The sequence below is a fragment of the Palaemon carinicauda genome, chromosome 40, assembly GCF_036898095.1.
Source record: "Palaemon carinicauda isolate YSFRI2023 chromosome 40, ASM3689809v2, whole genome shotgun sequence".
NCBI lineage: Eukaryota > Metazoa > Arthropoda > Malacostraca > Decapoda > Palaemonidae > Palaemon > Palaemon carinicauda.
The window spans coordinates 1,514,089-1,538,930 of record NC_090764.1 but is presented as its reverse complement, the minus strand read 5'-3'; the positions used below and the strand labels follow the sequence as shown (position 1 = coordinate 1,538,930).

At 34.1% G+C, this 24,842-nt stretch overlaps 2 long non-coding RNA genes across 2 annotated transcripts; both read right to left on the bottom strand.

Moving 5' to 3' along the window:
• Positions 1–10,290: 10,290 nt before the first annotated feature.
• Positions 10,291–11,295, bottom strand: LOC137631843 (uncharacterized). Its single transcript, XR_011041953.1, has 3 exons — positions 11,119–11,295; positions 10,805–10,880; positions 10,291–10,453 (listed from the first exon to the last, which is right to left on the bottom strand). It is a non-coding gene; the product is annotated as an uncharacterized lncRNA (long non-coding RNA).
• Positions 11,296–12,290: 995 nt separating this feature from the next.
• LOC137631988 (uncharacterized) lies at positions 12,291–22,979 on the bottom strand. The gene is made up of 3 exons (XR_011041974.1): positions 22,864–22,979; positions 13,771–13,964; positions 12,291–13,238 (listed from the first exon to the last, which is right to left on the bottom strand). It is a non-coding gene; the product is annotated as an uncharacterized lncRNA (long non-coding RNA).
• Positions 22,980–24,842: the final 1,863 nt, after the last annotated feature.

Below are 24,842 nucleotides of genomic sequence, written 5' to 3'. Positions count from 1 at the left end.
TATAAACTTATCTGGCATCAATGTGTTTAATCACACTAGTAAGCAATACTTTTCCCAAGGTAAATAAGCAACAAAATTTATCAACTAAATCAGTAACACAAATTGCACCAGCTAAAAGGGCAACAAATTGGCCCAGCTAAAAGGGCAACAAATTGGCCCAGCTAGGCAAGCCACACAAATTGGCCCAGCTAGGCAAGCCACACAAATTGGCCCAGCTAGGCAAGCCACACAAATTGGCCCAGGCTAGGCAAGCCACACAAATTGGCCCAGGCTAGGCAAGCCACACAAATTGGCCCAGGCTAGGCAAGCCACACAAATTGGCCCAGGCTAGGCAAGCCACACAAATTGGCCCAGGCTAGGCAAGCCACACAAATTGGCCCAGGCTAGGCAAGCCACACAAATTGGCCCAGGCTAGGCAAGCCACACAAATTGGCCCAGGCTAGGCAAGCCACACAAATTGGCCCAGGCTAGGCAAGCCACACAAATTGGCCCAGGCTAGGCAAGCCACACAAATTGGCCCAGGCTAGGCAAGCCACACAAATTGGCCCAGGCTAGGCAAGCCACACAAATTGGCCCAGGCTAGGCAAGCCACACAAATTGCCCCAGCTAGGCAAGCCACACAAATTGCCCCAGCTAGGCAAGCCACACAAATTGCCCCAGCTAGGCAAGCCACACAAATTGCCCCAGCTAGGCAAGCCACACAAATTGCACCAGCTAAGAAAGGAAAACAAATTGCACCAGCTAAGGAAAACAAATTGCACCAGCTAAGAAAGGAAAACAAATTGCACCAGCTAAGAAAGGAAAACAAATTGCACCAGCTAAGAAAGGAAAACAAATTGCACCAGTTAAGGAAAATAAATTGCCCCAGCTAAGAAAGGAAAATAAATTGCCCAAGCTAAGCAAGCAACACAAATTGCCCCAGCTAAGCAAGCAACACAAATTGCCCCAGCTAAGCAAGCAAAACAAATTGCCCCAGCTAAGCAAGCAAAACAAATTGCCCCAGCTAAGCAAGCTAAACAAATTGTCCCAGCTAGGCAAGCAACTAATAGCACCAGCTAGGCAAGCAACTAATAGCACTAGCTAGGCAAGCAACAAATAGCACTAGCTAGGCAAGCAACAAATAGCACTAGCTAGGCAAGCAACAAATAGCACTAGCTAGGCAAGCAACAAATAGCACTCGCTAAGCTAGCAACAATTGCAACAGTCAAGACGGCTACACAAATTTCGCCAGGTAAAAATGCTACACAAATTTCGCCAGGTAAAAATGCAACACATTTCCCCTACTAAAACAGCAATGCAAATCTCACCAGCCAAATAGGCAAAAATTTTCTCCAGCTAAGAAAAGAACAACAATTTCACCAACTAAACAACAAATTAAATCACCTAAGGAACAAATTTCATCAGCTAAGCATCAATTTTCTTCAGCTGAAGAACAAATTTCACCAGCTAAGCAAAATTTTCAGCAGCTATGCAAGAAACTAAAATTTCTGCAAGATTAACCATTCTATGGGTAAAGTCAAACTATTTTCCCGAATCTTATATATAAATAAAAGCTATGATTTAATAATTTGAACAGCTGAATTTCAAAACAAGCCAATAAACTAATTTCATGAAGCGTATATATAAATAAATGCTATGATTTATTCATTCAAACACCTGCATTGTAAAAGCAAGCCAGTAAACGATCTTCATGAAGCGATTATACAAATAAAAGTATGATTTAATTAGAACAGCCAAATTTTAATACAGGCCAATAAACTATTTTCATGAAGTGTGTATATTAATGAAAGCTATGATTTAATGCTACAAACTTCTTTAATTCTAAATCAAGCCAATAAACTATTTTCATGAAGCGTTTGTACAAAAAAACCCTACGATTTGATGCTACTGACTCAATTTTAATTCAAGCTAATAAACTATCTTCATGAAGCGTTTATACAAATAAAACTTATGATTTAATACTACAAACATCTCAATTTTAAATCACGCCAATAAACTATCTTCATGAAGTGTATATATAAATTGATTTAATAATTCTAACAGCTGAATTTTAAAACTAGGTAAACTATTTTCATGAAGCGTTAATAGAACAAAAAGCTATAATTTATTAATACGAACCAAAGAATTTTAAAAGCCTAAAATTTTTTCGTGAATAGTATACACAATCAACTAAATTCACACGATCTCATTTCTTATCCCACTAATGCACATAATGCAATTGAAGGATTCCTCACACAGATATATCTATGGTTGGTTGTTGTGGTATTTTATCCCTCCTACTATGTCAAGTACAAAGGATGAAAAATAACCTGAAGACAAAAGTGATGTTTACGCCTCAGGCTGGTACCCCCTTTTGTGGCGGCCCACGGACCATACATTGCAAATAACTGTACCATAAAAGCAAGATGTTAAGGATGACTTGAAGGATGACCCTTACTACTTGAAGTGATGGGGGAATGGCAAAAAGAATATTTTATTTTGATAACTGGCAAGAATACAATTCTACTGTAAACCTTTTAAGATAGCAAGAGTTTTCAAATTAATTGGCAGATAGAATGTTTCTTTGATAGCTCTGTCAAAAGTTTAAGTCCACTATAAAATTAGAAATTTCAAAAAATTTTAACTTTTCAAAAAGAATCTTTTGTTGATAGCTCTGGCAATTGTATAAGTCTACTGTAAACTCTTAAGATTGCAAGAATTTTTAACTAAATGGCAAAAAGTATATATTTTGATAATTCAGCCAAGAGTACAAGTCCAATGTAAACAGCTGTATCAATGACTTCTTAAGATTGAGTGTTTTTAACTTTTATATGGCAAAAACTAAATTTTATTTTGATAGTTCTTGCAAGAAATAAGTCAACTAAACATATGCAGTAATTACCTCTTAAGATTGTAAGTTTTTTTTTTTAAGTCAATTGAAATAAAACTTAGCATTTTTAGTCATTGATAATACTGACCACAAAAAAAAAATACTTTAACTTCCGTTATTAAAAATGTAATATAATTTTCTTTCTATTACCAAAAACTTTTAAATCTACCTTTTTTCATAAAATTACAGCGAGCATTCCCAAGACAAAATACAAGTAAAAACAAACTAAAAATTTGATAACATTGAAAACCAAACATTGTAAAATCAAAAATATTGCGACTAATGGCAACAATCAGTTTGCCATCAATAGTCATACGTTTAAGATCAAGATAACCCATCCTTGGAACACCACAAATAGAAAAAGGGAATGGTTCTTCTGCATTGACAGGACAGACTCAAACATTTGAAAAAATAACAAGAACAGAAAGGGCTCATACACTGGGCAATTAGGTAACTAGTTCGAACCACTCACACGTGACTTCTAGTTTAGAACTTTTCTAAAATGGACAACGGCCCCTGTCTGGTTGACTTATGCTGAGAACCACTCGCTCGCCTTCAGTCACTGAAGCGTTGACTCCAGGGTGGTTTTTATTTTAATCTTTCCAAATATCACTAATCTACTTTTAGAGAACTTCTGTATTTGAGTTAAAGCTTATATAGACAAAAAATACAAGTCTTGCGTGGATATTAATAGGATATACTATTGCAATTAATTGAATTACAATATGCTTCTCATTTAACCCTTTATGGAATTGACTGCGTTTATGAAATTTACCATTTTTCAACATACCGTGCAATAACGGAATTAAAAAAAACATGGTCTTCATTTATGGTTTCAAGCATCGACAGCCGTACTATAACAAAGTCAATCAACCGAATACATTTTTGCAGTGATTATTCAGAATAGCGCAAATTCCTTCCAAGTACTGTTATGACACGAGGGTTAAATATTCAGATACATAAAATTAATGGCTTAAGACTGGAGGAAAATGTTTAAAGTTTTAAACACTCAAAATTGCCATCAAATTAAGGCTTTGGATAATACATATATTGAAAATATCTAAATATTTTGGAACAGGTAGGGGCATGAAGACTATAGCTTACAATTCCAAACATACAAAGGAATAATTGTATTTTTAATCACTTTTATTCTAGTACTTCGGTGCTGACTAAGGATTAAAATATTTAACGACAAGCGTCCTAGATATTAAAGAATAAATTCCTGTTCGAAAAATTGCTTTAATTATTCAAAAATATAATCTAAATTTCATGGATTTTACTTTATTATATATTGTTCCAGAATCGTCGATAAAAACAGCATTTACTGTAACATAAGCTAGGAAATGAGCTGGAAATCTGGTGAAAAGTAAACCCAATGATATAAGGCATTATACAAGAGCTCCATATAAATTATTAATTACGTTGGATTATTTTTTTTCATTTTTTTTTTTTGAGGATTAAGAAAGCTATATGGATTCAACTAAGCCATGCAAGATGAATATTCCTAAACATATAAAAGCAAAGGTATATTAAAACTTCACCAGTTAAGGGTTTCAAAAATTTTTCAATTAAGAGGCTTTAGAGTCACGATCATAAATCTTCGTTTTAGTCAGATTAGTTCCAGCAAATTGGGTAATGATTATATTCGACCAGATACACAGAATTTCTTACAAGCGAAGAATTTAAGTAACATTCTATAAAGGGTAAAATGAGAAGTTATTTTTGAAACCAAATCACTTACAGAAGTTCCCTTAACAAAACCATATAAAATCACAAACATTACATCAAATTACAGCATGAATAACAAAATTAGATAGTCATTAAAAAAAAAAATTAAGTATGCCATGAAATTAAATACAAAAATATAATTGTAATACAGAATGAATTGCAAAATTCGTCATTAAAAACAATTCAGTATGACTTGACTATCATGAAAATTTCAATCTTAAATGAAATTTCATCTGGAACATTTATAAAATCCTAACAAAGAACAAATTTGTGTTATTACTAATACTAAGCAAACTTTCGACTAATGTGCAACTTGAGCAGACTAAAATTATGAAATTCTTACTAATTAAACGTGAAGATGGTATTTAGTAATTGTTAATTTAATTAATATTTTAGGTTTACTAAAATAAGAATAATAACGCTCAATACTAAGAAGAAATATTGAAAGTTTGAAGATTATCAAAAAATCAAATTTAACGTAAAATTTACGGTATGCATTTTCTTTTTAATTAATAAATTCTATTTCAGACTTAATATATATACTGTATATTACAACATGAATGTTAGTAAGTTTTGATTTAATTATTCACAAATAGAAATAAGTTTTATACGTTAATTAAACTATCAATTTTAGAATTTAAAACAAAAACTCCTAAATAATTGAGAAAAATTGTTACTTTGCTATATCGAAACAGTCCAGTATTTATTGAGCAAATTCTGTAAATTACGTTAATAGTAAAATGCAAAGGAAAAATTTAATCTGCGTAAATCTCTCTCACTTATAAAAGCTGCACAACTCCTCTGTAGGATTCACTGGCATATATATTTTCAATTAAAGATTATGAAGACATTTTGTTCCTACTGTAATACTAGGTAATCTTAAATTGGAAGCTTTAAATATCATTTCTATCACTACCTTATATCAAAAGCTACATTTCAAAATTTTCAAAATTCTTTGAATTAATGCATAGCAACATTATGTTTCCTATTTCTTGGCACCTATGTTCCAGATTACAAACAAACAAAAAAAAAAATAAACATTACAACACAACCTAAAAAAAATAATGCTATGTTCAAGAATATATGCAAATTAGTGCAAAAATTTTGAAATCAGCTACATGTTAAGTTTAAGACAATAAACTAATTAAAAACATTGAAAGAAATTGTTGCAAATATCATGGAGAGGTAGAAATGAACGAAATAGAAGGAAAACAGTTTGAGCCTTAAAACTTTAAAAAAAAAAAAATTATATTTAAGAAAAAACCAATGAAAATCTAAAACTTTAGATAAAGCCAAAAAAGTGTCAATTCAATAATACAATAAATTTTCTATGCAAAATTACTGTCGGCTAAACTGATCTACACAAAGCAGGTATTATCGTGCGAGTTGGAAAATTTGATAACTATGACTGTAATTGAACCTTCATGAAAATATTTTTTTGGAATTTGGATTTTGAATTTTTGTTAAAGAAAATACTATCAAACCAAAGGTACTGTATCACGAGGAACGAAAGAGGATAATTTGTTATGCTAAAAACATTAAATTCAGAAAGGATAATCGTTATGAAACCAAGTCATTCATAAAAAATTTTCGTTGAAAACTAAATATAGACGACAATATGCAGTTTTAAATTTCAATACGAATTTTACAAACAAGATAATACACATCCCAGATTTAAGCAATCCCAACCATGACGACTAACCAGTAGTATTTTTATCATAAATTTACAGATGATAATGTATGGGGCAAGAGTTATAAACTCAAAAGTATTCCCAGAAAAATTTAAATTTACCCACCCCCCACCAAAAAAAAAAAAAAAAAATTTAAGAAAAAGATTCAAATTTCATCTTTCAAGATAGTTTGATAGCAACTGGATTAAGATATTTGAACCTGCTTAAATTATAAAAGCCAATAAATTTAATAACCAAGTGAGCTGACTTCATAATTTTCACATATGTAAACCTTATGATTTCCTAAATCTAATATCACAAATCCATAATTTTTGTATTATACTGATGTCCCAATTTGCTCCCCGATTCAATGTGTCGTGTGTCAATCAGAAAGACCTTTAATTACAACATACACCACCTAGCCCAATCGTACAGTTTGTCTAAACTGGTTTTAAAGGTTTAAAAGCCGCTCAATGTCAGATGCAAGGGACTGTGACATTATCCTAGCAAGCAGGATAAGGCCCTAGAGACAGACCATATATGATCAGAGCCCAAGCCCCTCTCCATCCAAGCTAGGAACAGGGAGGGCCAGCCAATGGCTGCTGCTGACTCGACAGAGACCTACAGGATCCCCTAAACCCCCAAACCTTAGCTCACAAGGAAGGTTAAGGTTGCACACACTAAAGGAGCTAAAGAGTGAGTGGCACTAACTTCCGTCTGACAAACACCAGGTAGAGATGTTACCAATCAGACCACAACCACCCTAAAGACTTGTGGCTAAGAAAAGGTAAAAACATTCTATAGATCATCCTTCAAGTTCCATGCGCTCTGTACTGTAGGTAAATTCAGAGCAAAACATCCAAGTTCCGTGCTATTTCTAAGCAAAGAAAAAGAGCAAAGTGGATTCTCATATTCAATGGTGAAGATCTGAAAATAATATAGGCTATGACATTTGGAGAATCACTACAAAGCTCACTGGAAATCAGAGCTCTCTACAGTGGCGTGCAGTGCAGGATGATTAAACTATACATAACTTGTGCTTCTATGAGAGGCAGCTGTCAGTTGAAATACATTCAGTGCAATACCCAGTAAGAGCGCTTCACAAGACACCCAAACTAAGTAAAGATTCAAATTAAGAGGTTTTAGCATCAGGCTATGAACCTTCTCTTAGTGCTGGACAAGCCTTTAGAATTCCAATGAAGTGCCCATATTAAGGCAATAAAACTAAAAATTTTACAGATTCAGGCAAAGTACAAAAACCTATATGGAATCCTCAAAAAGGTAGAGAATGAAGAATGTATATTGAAAGGTCCCAGGAAATGCCAATCACACTGGCTGGGGATTGTATATTCATTTATATATTTGAGCTTTAATCCAATCCTTGGGGCCTGCAAGACCATTGAGTACCCAAGCGTAACTGTGTGGGTGGACCCTGCTTTTACACAAGTTGAAAGTCAAAGAGGTTGAACAGAAAAAGGGAAAACTAAGTGGGTTAATGCAGATGAAATAAATTCTCAGAAAATTTCCTATGCAAAGAGGAAATTTGAAAACTTGCAGCAAGGAAAACAAAAGAAGATTGGGGTAATATACAGTAAGTGAGTTCACTTTCAATAGCCAAAGCTAGTTAGCAACTATGGCGATTGATGGAAGTGCAACCTATGAAACAAATACAAAGAAAATACAAAGCGACTCCTATTATTAGATAATCAGATGGATAATTGTACTAATTGGAAATTAGTCCAATAATTCAGTCTGGAGTTTGCTGGAGACTTTTGGACTAAATAAAAACAAAGTGAGAAAAACTAGGCAAATGTAAACTTATAAAAGCTTTAATCAAGCCATTCAAAGGATAAGCCCATAAAAGTCAAAACAATACAACACTTGAAGATAACATCACCTCACAAAACAAAAGCCAAAATAAGACAATGGTGACAAACCATTGCCTTGAGAATCTTAATCCCATTATCAAATTTTATCAAAATCATAATTATGAACAGAAATAACTGAGCCAAGTTATTATTCCTATCACGAAATAAAAACTTAGGGAACTGTAAAGGGAACTGCTTTCAACAGTACAAGGTAATGAAATGGTATTGAGGTGGTAATATGCTTGAATATTTATATCTCATGCATATAGAGATTACCTTTTTACCCCTGACAGACAGATATTGAACCGAAGAGCATTATAGACAATTGTTTGACATACATATATATCACATACATATATACTAATAATTTTGGATAGGATTGTGATAGAACTATTCAAGACTTATCTATACCAAGTACCTTTTCATTACTTATCAATGTTAAGTTCTATTTAGTAATATGATTTGAGACTAGCACATTATGCACAAAAACACTAAATGTACAACAAACTTAACATGAAACTTTACTATCATAAAATCTGTTTAAACTACACTTAAAAGCAAGTTATTTGAAAACATTTCTTATATATCACAAACTGACTATCTAAATGAATATAGATACTTTATCTCTTGGTTGAAACAGCTTTGTTATTTACTGCAATCAAATCCTGATCAGTATTATTAAAGACTACTGGTTCTTTCCTTTTCATGGCTATCATCCTGTCCCACTTTCAGAAAACCTATCTGAATTGAGTAAGATAAATCTATAAAATATGAAAATCCATTATATGAACAAAATCCATGGCTATAATCTTTGAATATAAATTCTGTTACTGAAGTAAAAGTCATATTTACTATAGCATTAATGTTGATATATACGAGGGGGGATAGACATTAATTAATTCAGGAGTTATACAATCACCAAAGCAAAATGATACAGAGGTATATCAAGGCTGTAACTAGCGACTATCTCATTGGTAACTTGAATTGCTTAAATAACAATGAAAAGGGTAGGAGCTATTGCACCCATTTTTCTTCTACTATAGTATTTATGTTTATAATTTTTTAAGTGTTTTCAATGCAGGTAACAGACGACAATGTCAAGAGTGAAGATTGAATCCCATTTCTTCAAATGCTGAATTTGAAGCAGTAGCGAATCTTGCGTTGAGTGACTGGAGCCAAGAACTGATCTTCATTTGACAGGTTATAAGATAACTCTCCTCTTGAGAGAATTCTTCACTTCGACCCTAGAAAAAATGTATAGACTTAATTAACTGTACAAACTCAAATAGTTTTAATTTAAATTGCAGGGTACAAATAGACAAGAATTTTATAAAGTATCCTAATGAATTGTAGATCCAAAATAATATCCAATATATAAATTGTAGATTCAAAATAATATCCAATATATAAATTGTAGATTCAAAATAATATCCAATATATAAATTGTAGATTCAAAATAATATCCAATATATAAATTGTAGATTCAAAATATCCAATATATAAATTGTAGATTCAAAATATCCAATATATAAATTGTTAGATTCAAAATATCCAATATATAAATTGTTAGATTCAAAATATCCAATATATAAATTGTGGATTAAAATAATAAGCAATATATAAATTGCAAATTCAAAATAATAAGCAATATATAAATTGCAAATTCAAAATAATAAGCAATATATGAATTGTATTCAAAATAATAAGCAATATATGAAATTTATTCAAAATATCCAATATATGGTAGATTCAAAATATCTAATTTATGGTAGATTCAAAATATCCAATTTATGGTAGATTCAAAATATCCAATATATAAGTTGAAGATTCAAAATAATATATATAAAAATTCCAAAGTATCTTTCATTTGGATTTAATACAACAAATGTAGCATTTTCTAGTTCACATCAGGACAAAGGCCTCAGACATGTCCTTAGTGTTGTCTGGGGTTTAGCCAGTTTTCATTACCACACTGGCCAGTGCAGACTGGCGATGGGAGATTTTAAGTCTGATAGCTCACAGCAAACCACCCTAGTAAGGGTAGCTCTGACTAGTACAGCTTTGCTGATCTTCACGCTACGCAAACCCTTCACCACGTTAATGTATCTACACATTTAATACATTGGAGATTATTAAACTTACCAATATCAAGTTCCAGGACAGTTGTAATAAGCTTCATTTTCTACGCCATCAGGTCTTCTTATTAAACTGCAATCTCTTAAGGAATTTCTCGGCATCTATCAGGAAGTCTTCAATAAGAACCAAACTTTATAGTTCTTCGTAACCGATTTGTCAAGATTTTTTTGGTCGTATTGAGCCTAAAGATAAATTGCCTGGTTTTAGCAAGAGGAAAATTTTACCTTTGAAGAAAAAATATCTTATGGCTTAATGAAATTTTGAGTAACATTCTTATATTAAATTGCTTAGAACTTTTCAAAATATCAAAATTTATATACACAATCAATTCTCAAAAATTAAAAGATTGGGAAGATAATGTGAAAAAAATAATTAAAGAACAGCTATTTACAGAAATACTATATTATAAATGTAGCATAAAAATGTTTGATAATCTCCATAAATGAAATATGCTAACATTGGCAAAACTAATAAGATTCTCTAATATTAGTTATCTTTTGATTATCTTAATGGCTTTGAAGTGTTGACCTTACCTCCAACAAGTTGAGAAGAATTCTGATGTTATCTTAAGTTTGTTTGGTCCTCTATCAGGAATTTTACTGTTAAAGCCTGGAAAAGGGAAGATACAATATTGGACTTGGTGTATTTACAATTATGTAATCAAAATCTTAGCATTTAAAATGTGTTTCAAAATTTTGGAGTTGGTCTATAACTACTACAATCATCTTTAAGTGGTATTTTTTCCCTTTTAATTTATGCTAAGTAATAAATTTAGACAGTCGAAAATAATTAGTCTTCAAATAAGACTTTTGAATAAAACTATACCTAAAATACATAATTGTCTTACCAGTTTTAATGGCCTGGATTTTTTTTTAATATCTTGAAAGGGTCATCTTGATATCAGCAGCTTAGTAACCAGTTTTTGGAATAACATTTCAGTCCTTGTTCTTACGGTTCCCAGTCCTTGTTCTTGTTCTTACGGTTCCCAGTCCTTGTTCTTGTTCTTACGGTTCCCAGTCCTTGTTCTTGTGGTTCCCAGTCCTTGTTCTTGTTCTTGTTCTTGCGGTTCCCAGTCCTTGTTCTTGTTCTTGTTCTTGCGGTTCCCAGTCCTTGTTCTTGTTCTTGTTCTTGCGGTTCCCAGTCCTTGTTCTTGTTCTTGTTCTTGCGGTTCCCAGTCCTTGTTCTTGTTCTTGTGGTTCCCAGTCCTTGTTCTTGTTCTTGTTCTTGCGGTTCCCAGTCCTTGTTCTTGTTCTTGTTCTTGCGGTTCCCAGTCCTTGTTCTTGTTCTTGTTCTTGCGGTTCCCAGTCCTTGTTCTTGTTCTTGTTCTTGCGGTTCCCAGTCCTTGTTCTTGTTCTTGTTCTTGCGGTTCCCAGTCCTTGTTCTTGCGGTTCCCAGTCCTTGTTCTTGCGGTTCCCAGTCCTTGTTCTTGCGGTTCCCAGTCCTTGTTCTTGCGGTTCCCAGTCCTTGTTCTTGCGGTTCCCAGTCCTTGTTCTTGCGGTTCCCAGTCCTTGTTCTTGCGGTTCCCAGTCCTTGTTCTTGCGGTTCCCAGTCCTTGTTCTTGCGGTTCCCAGTCCTTGTTCTTGCGGTTCCCAGTCCTTGTTCTTGCGGTTCCCAGTCCTTGTTCTAAGTGTCTTGGAATTTGAGTAGCTCATGGCCGAGTACTAATTCAAGGAAAGGACTTCCTCTGACGACAGATTTTACAACTACAATCCAACCCCATTGCTTTAGACTCCAAACTTGTTATCGAGATAGCATGAAACAAGATTCCACCTCACACGATAGGTTGATCTATCCAATGACCCAGGTCGTGCCATTAACAATCAATATTAAATGTGACCTTGAAGCATCTCTACCCTGCCATTACTTTTTGAATGAAATCCTTTGACTTCAGATTTTGGTAATTTGCTCCTAAATGTGGAAGTTTGCCTATTGACAACCCTATGATGGAGAATATTCTCCCTGTATTCAATCTTATGTGCACAAGTAGTATACCAGAGTATTCTCAGGTAGTTCTTACTAGTAACACTTATTGGGGGAGATGAAGATTATGGTTAAAAATCCGCTGTGGGGACGAGAAATGCCTAGATTTCTCTATACGTCCTATTTTAATTGTATATCAAGAGATTTTTTCTCTAGTGAAGCATGGATAAGTGATGCCTCTCGAAAGGCTACAGTTTCATTTATAGTGATGAATCTTGCTGGTGCTCAGGGCTAGTAGAAAAGGATCAGAGCCAATACGCTTCTAGAGCACCACAACTATCAGCCATTTCGGCGAATACACAACCAGCCAGGACCAGCTGTAACATACCATGGCACTAGTAGATCCAGTTCCCTATATACACTTCTTGCTGGGGCTCAGGGCTAGTAGAAAAGGATCAGATAGCCAATACGCTTATAGAGCACCACAACTATCAGCCATTTCGGCGAATACCCAACTAGCCAGGACCAGCTTTAACATACCATGGAACTAGTAGATCCAGTTCCCTTATACACACGTCTTGCTGGGGCTCAGGGCTAGTAGAAAAGGATCAGATAGCCGATACGCTTCTAGAGCACCACAACTCTTGTCAGCCATTTCTGCGAATACCCAACCCGCCAGGACCAGCTGTAACATACCATGGCACTAGTAGATCCAGTTCACCTATACACACTAAAGGTAGCGTTCTTCAGTTACGGTAGCCTATTGGAAATGTTCTTATCTGGAAGTTTCAAGCCCAGCTCAAATTTGATAGCTTTTATATTATTTTGCAACCTCACCATCCTTTAGGAAAGGAAGATTAAATCTTGAAATAATCTCCCAGACTATGACCTATCTTTAAATCTTCTCAGGCTATGACAACAGAGAGTAATCATGAAATCATCTAGACTGGATGACTTCTAAAATTCAATGTTTAATCTTCAATCTTCTCCCAGACTGGCTGACATGAATTACTTGCCATCAGTAGTGCTACTGGATTCCAATTCAAGCTGAAATTATTTAAAATCTTTATTAGTCAAAAATTTTAACAAATAGGATTAATGTATACGTTTTATATAAGAGCTATTAATTCCCATTATCAAGTTCTGTAGGATCTCAATTAAAGGACTAATATTTTTACAGAAAAAAATAAGCTTTTCATCGAAAATCTTTTGAAGTAAAATGACTTAAAGCAGTGTAAAATTTGAAGGAGAACAGTTTAAAGTAAAATTACTTTAAGCAATGTAAAGTGTTCCTACGAAAATCGTTTAAGGTTAAGTCTTTTTTAAGCAATGTAAAATGTTACTACGAACATGGTTTTAAGTAAAATTACTTAATATAAAATGTTACTAAGGTTCCATCAATGAATTAAACAATGTTCGCTTGCTTCAAGATATGACAATAAAATATAGTTTAGTCCTACAGAATATAATAAATTCTACGAGTAGTCTGAGTTTAATTCCCTTCTATTTACAAAACCAATAAATCAATCTTATCTCATTACTCGTCACATTGTCAGGCACAATTTTTCTTTATTCTTACCTCTAATTTCTGGTTTATTTTCACCACAGCAGAATTCACAGGTCCAACAAAATTTTCTTCTGAAGGAGAGAGTGGGGATTTTAACTATCAGAAGGTGCATCCAGCTTCTATGATTTTGTAATTGCTAACTAAGCTTGCTTTCGGGCATTGTCTCTTGCTTCATCACAGCGTACCGTCAAAATACGATTTTCAACCTGGAAAAGAAAAAAAATTACCTTCAGTTATATGCCATTTTAAGCTTCCTTTATTAAATCTTATTTTGAGAGAAAGTTAAATCTTTGTCTACATTACTCTTATGTAGTAGATTTAAAATAATTAGAATTACTCATTAATTCAGTACAAATATATTTTCTGTAGCTAGTTGAATTTGATCTATATTGTGTAACCAGTTTGCCAGCTTAGGTAGTCTAAACAGATTCCATAAGAATAGACAACTGAAGTCACCTTATAGAAGGGAAACCAGTTTTTTTTATTAAAAAGAATATATTTGTATCTAAGTTAATGTCCTCTACATGAAAAATATTACTTCAGATCATTATATTTGTGTTTGCAACAAAATCTATGCATAGCTATAAACAAAATTATGCCTATTTACTATCCACGTTTTCAAGATAACCCAAAGTCAAAATTCAGTCTGTTTAAATCTGTTCATGGCAACGTCTCTGACTGGTGAACGTCAGACTGGTGTTCGAGGCCCGCTCAAACACTCCAGTTTCTTTGGTCGCTGCAACCTCGCAATCCTTTTGAGATAAGGATGGGGGGGGGATTAGGGGTAGCTTATATGTATCTGCTGAGTCATCAGCAGCCATTGCCTGTCCCTCCCTAGTCCTAGCTTGGGTGGAGAGGGGACTTGGGCGCTGATCATATGTATATGGTCAGTCTCTTGGGCATTGTCCTGCAAGCTAGGGCAATGTCACTGTCCCTTTCCACTGCCATTCATGGGTGGCCTTTAAGCCTTTAAACTAACATTCTAAGTTGCATAATTTGACCACAGTCTCATTCCTCCAAAATTACCAGGTAGAAGCATCTCTAATATACATCCAAACTTGCCATACGAACATACAAAACTAAAGACTTCTTTAAGCTATATTTAAGTATTACAAGTATAACATTTGAAGGCTATTCCAATAGTGCATTCTACTATGCCTCAACTGTTGTAACTATTACAGATATAATTTAATACAAAAGTTAGAAACTAAGATGAAGATATTTTAAGACATTGGATTGTCCATTCCTAGTAAATCATTCCAAATTCTTGACTACTATAAATCTACAATCACTGATGCTAAAACTTTAGGTTTTAATGTCCCGATTAAATAAGTTTATTGGTAACTGATGTGTTACTACTTACAAATACCTTAAAAAAATTCCCAAGCTGAGAGTTTTCAACAACACTTTGGGAGTCATCACCTTTAATGTTTAGTTAAATATATTAATCAAGTTAATATCACTCATTTTGACCCAAGCTGATCCCAAGCTGTATTTTTTTCAACCACTTTGGGAGTCACCACTTTTAATGTTTAGTTAAATATATTAATTAAGTTAAAATCACTCAATTTGACGGTAACCATGAACAATGCTTCTTAATATGATAAAATTTCTCACAAATGCATTTATCTATTTAATACGTGGAGTGTAACAAAAATGATTTTAAATCTTGAGCCTCCATGCCCTTACAGTAAATGCTAAAATAATAAATTTGCTTTTGGCCGCAAATCCAAGATATCCGCATATCAGCGATTTTTATTTTTCAGTTTCATCAGAAACCGAAGCATGAAATCTTTTCAAAGACATTTTCTCATAATTCCTGTCCATTTACATTTGCTCTAGGCTAAATATTACATAATTAGATATTTACTTTGAATAGAATATTGAATATCTTGCCAAAAAAGATAAAAGCATATTTATCACAACTGAATAAACAATAACGAGTATACTAAACGTTCAAGATATGGTATCCACTATTATAATGTTCGCACAACAATATTCTTTTTTATCTGTATACCTTCCTCGTTACTTTCCTAACAATGCCACTTAAAGAGTATCACATTACTCCACACACTTTTCCATGATGGCCGTAGGGTTATAGACAAACGTGTCTACCAAATTCAGTTCTTTAAGCGATATATTTTTTACTCTATTTGCTACCTTTGAAATACACTTACAAACTAAATTTTGATTTAAAATTCTCCTGGAGAAAAAAAAAAAAAAAAAAAAAAAAAAAAAAAAAAAACTGTTCAGTCGTATTTCAGTAAAATACAGGAGACCATAATTTTCACCCTACTTTGTTATCTTTTACGGGTTGGTGACCGTAATGTCACTCCCTTATGTCAATATATCAATTTTTAATCGGTAAATGCCTGGAAACATTTATTCCAGAGTTTTTACAGTTTCTACGGCAAAATTTAAAGTGTAGCCTATTGTAAGTAATTCAAACTCTTCTAGGTAGAGTGATTAACACAACCACTATTCTCTAAATACTGCACAGTGAAGTTATATAATTTAAGATTTATGACCCGGAGCTGGTCCTCAAGACTCGGCTGAGACTATCCAGCTCCCATAGCTGCTACAAATACAATTTTCAAACAAGATGAAATCAAATCTAAAATTAAGTAAAATTTGGCATTCTGAATGCGATGTAACGTTATAGATGCTGTTTGAACAAAGATCAGACTGATTTTAAGCTTCTGAAAGCGTTGTAAACGTTAGAGAGGCTGTGAGAAAAGATGTGGCAGGAACTTTAGCCTTCATTAGGCGTTGTGAAGGTTATAGAGGCTGTCAGAAAAGATGTAGCAGTAATTATAGCCTTCAATAAGTGTTGTAAACGTTATAGAAGGTGTCTGAGCAAAGGCTATAAAGTGTTAGACCAGGGACCTGAAGGCCCTTACGCTAATGCCTACAATACAGTGCATCAAAGATGCTTGAGCGGCATTGGGTGTCCCCTACATTGTCTTGCAGTTTTTATTGTTGTCACTTTCACTAAAAGTTATAATCCTTATACTCTTGAAACCACCAAACATTATAACCGAGCCCTTATACTCTTGAAACCACTAAACATACCTGAACCCTTATTCTCTTCATTCAAGAAACCACTAAACATAACTGAACCCTTATACTCTTGAAACCACTAAACATTATAACCGACCCTTACTCTTAAAATTGTTAAACCTAATGTACTCTTATAACTGTCAGCCAGTCATGGACTTATATAAGTTATCTCAGTTATGTAGGATTATTGAATGCTAGTCTCAAGGCCCCGAGGTTAAGAAGCCGTTTCAGCATAATCTTGAAATATTAAGGAAACTTCGGTATAATTTTGACGGCACTTTTGTATCTGTTCTTTTTTTACCATAATTACCTTTATATAATTCAAAATAACCAAATGTCAAGATGTCATAAATCTAAATTAAGATAAGAGCAAGCTTCAATCTTGTTAGTTTCATTGGATTTTGGCATTTCAAAAATAATTATGCATATTTTCTATTAGTAAATGCAAAGTTAAAGTTAATGGTAGAATAGTCTATTCCATGCAGTTTCCTACAGTTTCAAGCAAATCAACTAAACCTCATACATTACTGAAATTACTCAAGGTAATAAATTACATTTGCATTAAGCTTTTTAATTTCCTAATGTTTAGAAGGCGCAACAAGCAAGGAGTATCACAATATCCTAAGTTCCCAACACAGCTTGTTACGAAATTTCTTAATGCATTTCCTTTATGGTGTTTCTAGTGTGGTGTTTTTCTCAAGGTTCCATTCATGAAATATTTTTAGAGTATTTTTAGCGAGATTAAAGTAAAGCCCTGTATATCTAATATACCAACAAATGTGCGAAAAATGTTACCTACGTAGCAATACAATAAACATCTAACCTTTTTCGTTATTTCTTTGTTAGTGTATGAAGCACTATGTTAGCTCATGTTTATCAAAGTTAAAACCTTAACTTGATTAATTGGTACTTCAGTGTCTTTTCCTCCGAGTTACCCCCTTATCTTTTTCATCACTACAAACTTGTACCTAAACTATTTAATAGTACGAAATTTTTGTCCACCCTATTGTTGAATCTTGCTACAACTTATACATTAAAAGGACACCAATTATTTTTAAAGTTAATTTGCCATTTCCATGTATAAAGAACATTATTTCAAGCATTTACATGAAAAACCTCTCTAATACTGGAATGGAATTTCAGTTACATCCGTATGCATTGTCATTGCGGTGTTCTCAAGGATTACTTTTAGGACCATGATCTTTCTAATCCCGAACTAGACCCGAAAAAAGTTTTACTAAATCTTACCATGTGATTGATAGCATATACTGTAGGCTTTATATACGAACTTTCATATTAATGAAAGCTTATTTTCAAGATGGCCTCTCAAGTTTATACTTTGATAGTTAAGGATATATGGATTCTAGAAAAATGACCTGGGGTGGGGCCCGTAATGCTATAATCATCTAAGTGTAGTTGGCAGAGCGGGAAATGAGCGTTTAAAAATTTTATATAGTTAATATAGCATTAGAACATCAAGTGTGTTAGAGCTCAAGAAAAAAAATATGGCAAAAGGTTTACTTCATTACTTGGTTAAGAATAGTTAGAAAAATGGCATATTATTTACCTTATATTCTATTCAAGCATAATCTTTTCACTTACGATACAAGGACAACTTCCTACAAGGACAAGCATATTTCTTTTAGGGATATATCTATAAATACGCCAATTTACAGATTTTAAGTTTCAATTATTTTATTTACTTAAGACCTAGTTATGCATTGAAATCCAAATCACAGATTTCTCAGGTTTCTTCCATTTAATTATTTTTCTCAAGACCTAGATATGCATTGGTAACGCAAATAAGATTTTTTAGTTTCTTCCAATGAGAAAAACTCAATTTACTCAAAAATTTGTGTTGAAATATTTGATACATTTGTTCAAGAAACAAAACCGTGACCTCAATAACTAAAGGCCATTTAAAGCAACAGTAAAATACTATCATTAATATAACCAAATACTAGATATAACTAATTATCTTCCTAATAGGGTAGATGAATCAGTAGAACTTCATTAAGTTAAAAGTTGTAGCAAATGTTAATGTTGAACTGGCTGACATAAGGCTTTCTATAGTTTATATACGACATATCTGCTTTGACGTTGTTACTCTTTTTTAGAATGATTTATTGTTAATTTGTTCTCATTTATTTATTTCCTTATTTCCTTTCCTAACTGGGCTATTTTTCCCTGTTGGAGCCCTTGGGCTTATAGAATCTTGCTTTTCCAACTAGGGTTGTAGCTTGGCTAGTAATAATAATAATTATACAACCAAATAATCTTAAATTTAATAATCGGCATTTGTGGCAATCTTATTTTATTTCATTTTTGACCCAAACTATTCGGGTTCTTAAAAATTTACCCAACATTTCCCAATATACTTTCATAGAATACCGAAAAAATAAAGGCCACTCCTATTGATCTCAGATTTACGATACCCAAGAAATAAAGGCCACTCCTATTGATCAAGATTTACGATACCTAAGAAATAAAGGCCACTCCTAATGATCAAGATTTACGATACCTAAGAAATAAAGGCCACACCTATTGATCTCAGATTTACGATACCCAAGAAATAAAGGCCACTCCTATTGATCTCAGATTTACGATACCTAAGAAATATAGGTCACTTCTATTGATCTCAGATTTACGATACCCAAGAAATAAAGGCCACTCCTATTGATCTCAGATTTACGATAACCAAGAAATAAAGGCCACTCCTATGATCAAGATTTACAATACCTAAGAAATAAAGGCCGCTCCTATGATAAAGATTTACGATACCTAAGAAATAAAGGCCACTCCTATTGATCTCAGATTTACGATACCTAAGAAATAAAGGCCACTCCTATTGATCAAGATTTACGATACCCAAGAAATAAAGGCCACTCCTATTGATCAAGATTTACGATACCTAAGAAATAAAGGCCACTCCTATTGATCAAGATTTACGATACCTAAGAAATAAAGGCCACTCCTATTGATCAAGATTTACGATACCTAAGAAATAAAGGCCACTCCTATTGATCTCAGATTTACAATACCCAAGAAATAAAGGCTACTCCTATTGATCAAGATTTACGATACCCAAGAAATAAAGGCCACTCCTATTGATCAAGATTTACAATACCCAAGAAATAAGGGACACTCCTATTGATCAAGATTAACGATACCCAAGAAATAAAGGCCACTCCTATTGATCAAGATTTACGATACCCAAGAAATAAAGGACACTCTTATTGATCAAGATTTACAATACCGAAAAGATAAAGGCCACTCCTATTGATCTCAGATTTACGATACCCAAGAAATAAAGGCCACTCCTATTGATCAAGATTTACGATACCTAAGAAATAAAGGCCACTCCTAATGATCAAGATTTACGATACCTAAGAAATAAAGGCCACACCTATTGATCTCAGATTTACGATACCCAAGAAATAAAGGCCACTCCTATTGATCTCAGATTTACGATACCTAAGAAATATAGGTCACTTCTATTGATCTCAGATTTACGATACCCAAGAAATAAAGGCCACTCCTATTGATCTCAGATTTACGATAACCAAGAAATAAAGGCCACTCCTAATGATCAAGATTTACGATACCTAAGAAATAAAGGCCACACCTATTGATCAAGATTTACATACGATACCCAAGAAATAAAGGCCACTCCTATTGATCAAGATTTACGATACCCAAGAAATAAAGGCCACTCCTATTGATCAAGATTTACGATACCTAAGAAATAAAGGCCACTCCTATTGATCTCAGATTTACAATAACCAAGAAATAAAGGCCACTCCTATTGATCAAGATTTACGATACCCAAGAAATAAAGGCCAATCCTATTGCTCTCAGATTTATGATACCCAAGAAATAAAGGCCACTCCTATTGATCAAGATTTACGATACCTAAGAAATAAAGGCCACTCCTATTGATCAAGATTTACGTACGATACCCAAGAAATAAAGGCCACTCCTATTGATCAAGATTTACGTACGATACCCAAATAATAAAGGCTACTCCTATTGATCAAGATTTACGTACGGTACCCAAGAAATAAAGGCCACTCCTATTGATCAAGATTTACGTACGATACCCAAGAAATAAAGGCCACTCCTATTGATCAAGATTTACGATACCCAAGGAATAAAGGCCACTCCTATTGATCAAGATTTACGATACCCAAGAAATAAAGGCCACTCCTATTGATCTCAGATTTACGATACCCAAGAAATAAAGGCCACTCCTATTGGTCTCAGATTTACGATACCCAAGAAATAAAGGCCACTCCTATTGATCTCAGGTTTACGATACCGAAGAAATAAAGGCCACTCCTATTGATCTCAGATTTACGATACCCTAGAAATAAAGGCCACTCCTATTGATCTCAGATTTACGATACCCTAGAAATAAAGGCCACTCCTATTGATCTCAGATTTACGATACCCAAGAAATAAAGGCCACTCCTATTGCTCTCAGATTTACGATACCCAAGAAATAAAGGCCACTCCTATTGATCTCAGATTTACAATACCCAGAAATAAAGGCCACTCCTATTGATCTCAGATTTAGAATACCTAAGAAATAAAGGCCACTCCTATTGATCTCAGATTTACGATACCCAAGAAATAAAGGCCACACCTATTGATCTCAGATTTAGGATACCCAAGAAATAAAGGCCACTCCTATTGATCTCAGATTTACGATACCCAAGAAATAAAGGCCACTCCTATTGATCTCAGATTTACGATACCCAGAAATAAAGGCCACTCCTATTGATCTCAGATTTAGAATACCTAAGAAATAAAGGCCACTCCTATTGATCTCAGATTTACGATACCCAAGAAATAAAGGCCACTCCTATTGATCTCAGATTTACGATACCCAAGAAATAAAGGCCACACCTATTGATCTCAGATTTAGAATACCCAAGAAATAAAGGCCACTCCTATTGATCTCAGATTTACGATACCCAAGAAATAAAGGCCACTCCTATTGATCTCAGATTTACGATACCCAAGAAATAAAGGCCACTCCTATTGATCTCAGATTTACGATACCCAGAAATAAAGGCCACTCCTATTGATCTCAGATTTAGAATACCTAAGAAATAAAGGCCACTCCTATTGATCTCAGATTTACGATACCCAAGAAATAAAGGCCACTCCTATTGATCTCAGATTTACGATACCCAAGAAATAAAGGCCACACCTATTGATCTCAGATTTAGAATACCCAAGAAATAAAGGCCACTCCTATTGATCTCAGATATAGAATACCTAAGAAATAAAGGCCACTCCTATTGATCTCAGATTTACGATACCCAAGAAATAAAGGCCACTCCTATTGATCTCAGATTTACGATACCCAAGAAATAAAGGCCACTCCTATTGATCTCAGATTTACGATACCCAGAAATAAAGGCCACTCCTATTGATCTCAGATTTAGAATACCTAAGAAATAAAGGCCACTCCTATTGATCTCAGATTTACGATACCCAAGAAATAAAGGCCACTCCTATTGATCTCAAATTTACGATACCCAAGAAATAAAGGCCACTCCTATTGATCTCAGATTTACGATACCCAAGAAATAAAGGCCACACCTATTGATCTCAGATTTACGATACCCAAGAAATAAAGGCCACTCCTATTGATCTCAGATTTACGATACCCAAGAAATAAAGGCCACTCTTATTGATCTCAGATTTACGATAGCCAAGAAATAAAGGCCACTCCTATTGATCTCAGATTTACGATACCCAAGACAAAAGCCACTCCTATTGATCTCAGATTTACGATACCCAAGACAAAAGCCACTCCTATTGATCTCAGATTTACGATACCCAAGACAAAAGCCACTCCTATTGATCTCAGATTTACGATACCCAAGACAAAAGCCACTCCTATTGATCTCAGATTTACGATACCCAAGACAAAGGCCACTCCTATTGATAGATTTATTGATAATCTTAATACAATACGCTTTTACAATACAAGTTTCTAAGTTACTATTGGACAATTGCATCTCTGGTATTTACCTTTTTAATCTTCCAACGGTAGAAATCTTCGGTAAACTTTGGTTTAATCTTTTCCTTGTTACTTTTGGGTTTAAATCCAACCCTCCACTGAAGTCGAGTGAACTACTTCTCCGACGGGTCCATATCAATCATCTAACGTAACATTTTCATTATAAACAATTCTTTGATTGTAGCATCTTCAAAGTCATATGGTCTTGTGAAAAGTAATGTCTTTAGTTTCTTCTTGAATTAAATTGCTCCCTTTAGGGCCTTCCTTTCCTTGGAGATTCTTTGCACCATTATCTGAAAATAAATAAAAGTTATGAAGCTTTAACTAAAATAGGATTGATAAACTACATCCAAGCTGAATATGGGACCAACTATTATGAAATTTATTTAAAAATCAAGTTTAGAGATTTTTCTAAAAGTATAGCAGCTAAACATTTTAACGAAATTTTACAAGGAGGCATACATTAACAGTTCTGATCTTTAACACATTGTTTTGTCATTCATTGGCGTAACTGCTGTTACAATTTCAGCTGTATTAGTAAGCCAAAGAGACAGCTGGAAAAGAATTATGATTCAAAACCTATTATATAAACTAAAAGTAAAAGTTTAACTTTTGTGCATCAGAATAGTTTAGGAGGACCGCCTTTGCTTCTACCATGCATTATGATCTTGCTTTCAGCATTAAATGGTTTTGAGTGACCTAGGACAATTAGTTTTTTTAATGCAAAAAAAAAAATATACACCAATGGCTCATGATTATGCAATGCTTAGAAATATTTACAACAGTCATGATTTTTAATAACAGTCCTTTGGTTGAGATTAATGACCTTGGCCAACACGTCATCCACCTCGACCAACGTCAACTAAGGTGTTAATTATCCTTCTATTCTTTAAGATACCGTGAGAAAACTAAAGATAGTAAACTGCGTAATATTAAGACCATATGAAAGTGTTTCTATCTACGTATTAAATTTTATATATTAAATTTAACTGCTCGACGTAAGATTTTATTCACCAAGTTGATACAACTTTGACATCCATCAGCAACCGAATGTTAATGTTTTTGGAGTGATGACATCTTCCTTTCAACCAAGGTCTAACTAAAAATTTCACCGAATAAACTTCTAAACTAATACATATCGTAGACAAAGGCCCTATAAAAATAGTTAAAATCACTAAAGAATAGTAGTAAAGGAATTAGAATACATTCTAGTACAGTGGTAACGTGTTTGCCTAGTATTCACAGGGCAGCAGATCGATCCCCGCTCAGGACCGTGAGTTTAAGCTGTTTAATGGGGAGGCCACTGCTGTGGTAGGGCACCACAAGGGGGGGGGGGGCTTTTTCCGGCTGACGTTCCGGTGAGCATCTATTCTGATGAACTGGAACCGTACACCTTTAACCTTTAAAATTAAGTATTACACCACTGCCCCCACACTAAAAACAAGTGGTTTACTTATGCCTCCCCCGTAAAACTGAGAAAATGCTGGTGCTTTTTACCACCCCCGCAAACAGTGTTTACTTGAACTTTTTACCCACCCACCCCTAACCTGAAAGTCAGTGCTTTACTATAGTCCATTCTTTTAGCGAGGCATATTTGCACCGGCTCGCAACAGTGCCCTTTTAGCTCGGAAAAAGTTTCCTGATCGCTGATTGGTTGGACAAGATAATTCTAACCAATCAGCGATCAGGAAACTTTTCCGAGCTAAAAGGGAACCGTTGCGAGTCTGTGCAAATGTGCCTCGCTAAAAGAAATGGACTATAGTTACCCAGCCTATCCCTTAAACAGTGCTTTACTTTTAAACAAACCACCCTCCCGCTAACTGGAAGTGTGCTTTAGTGATTTACAAGGAGTGGAAAACTTAATGCAAAAATGACTAAAAGTTCATGAAGGGCTGTATTCTATAGAAAATATACCATACGGATTACCAGACGAAGTGGGTAACACCAATTTAGTAACCTTTCGGCATAATACTGCCATAAAATGATTTGA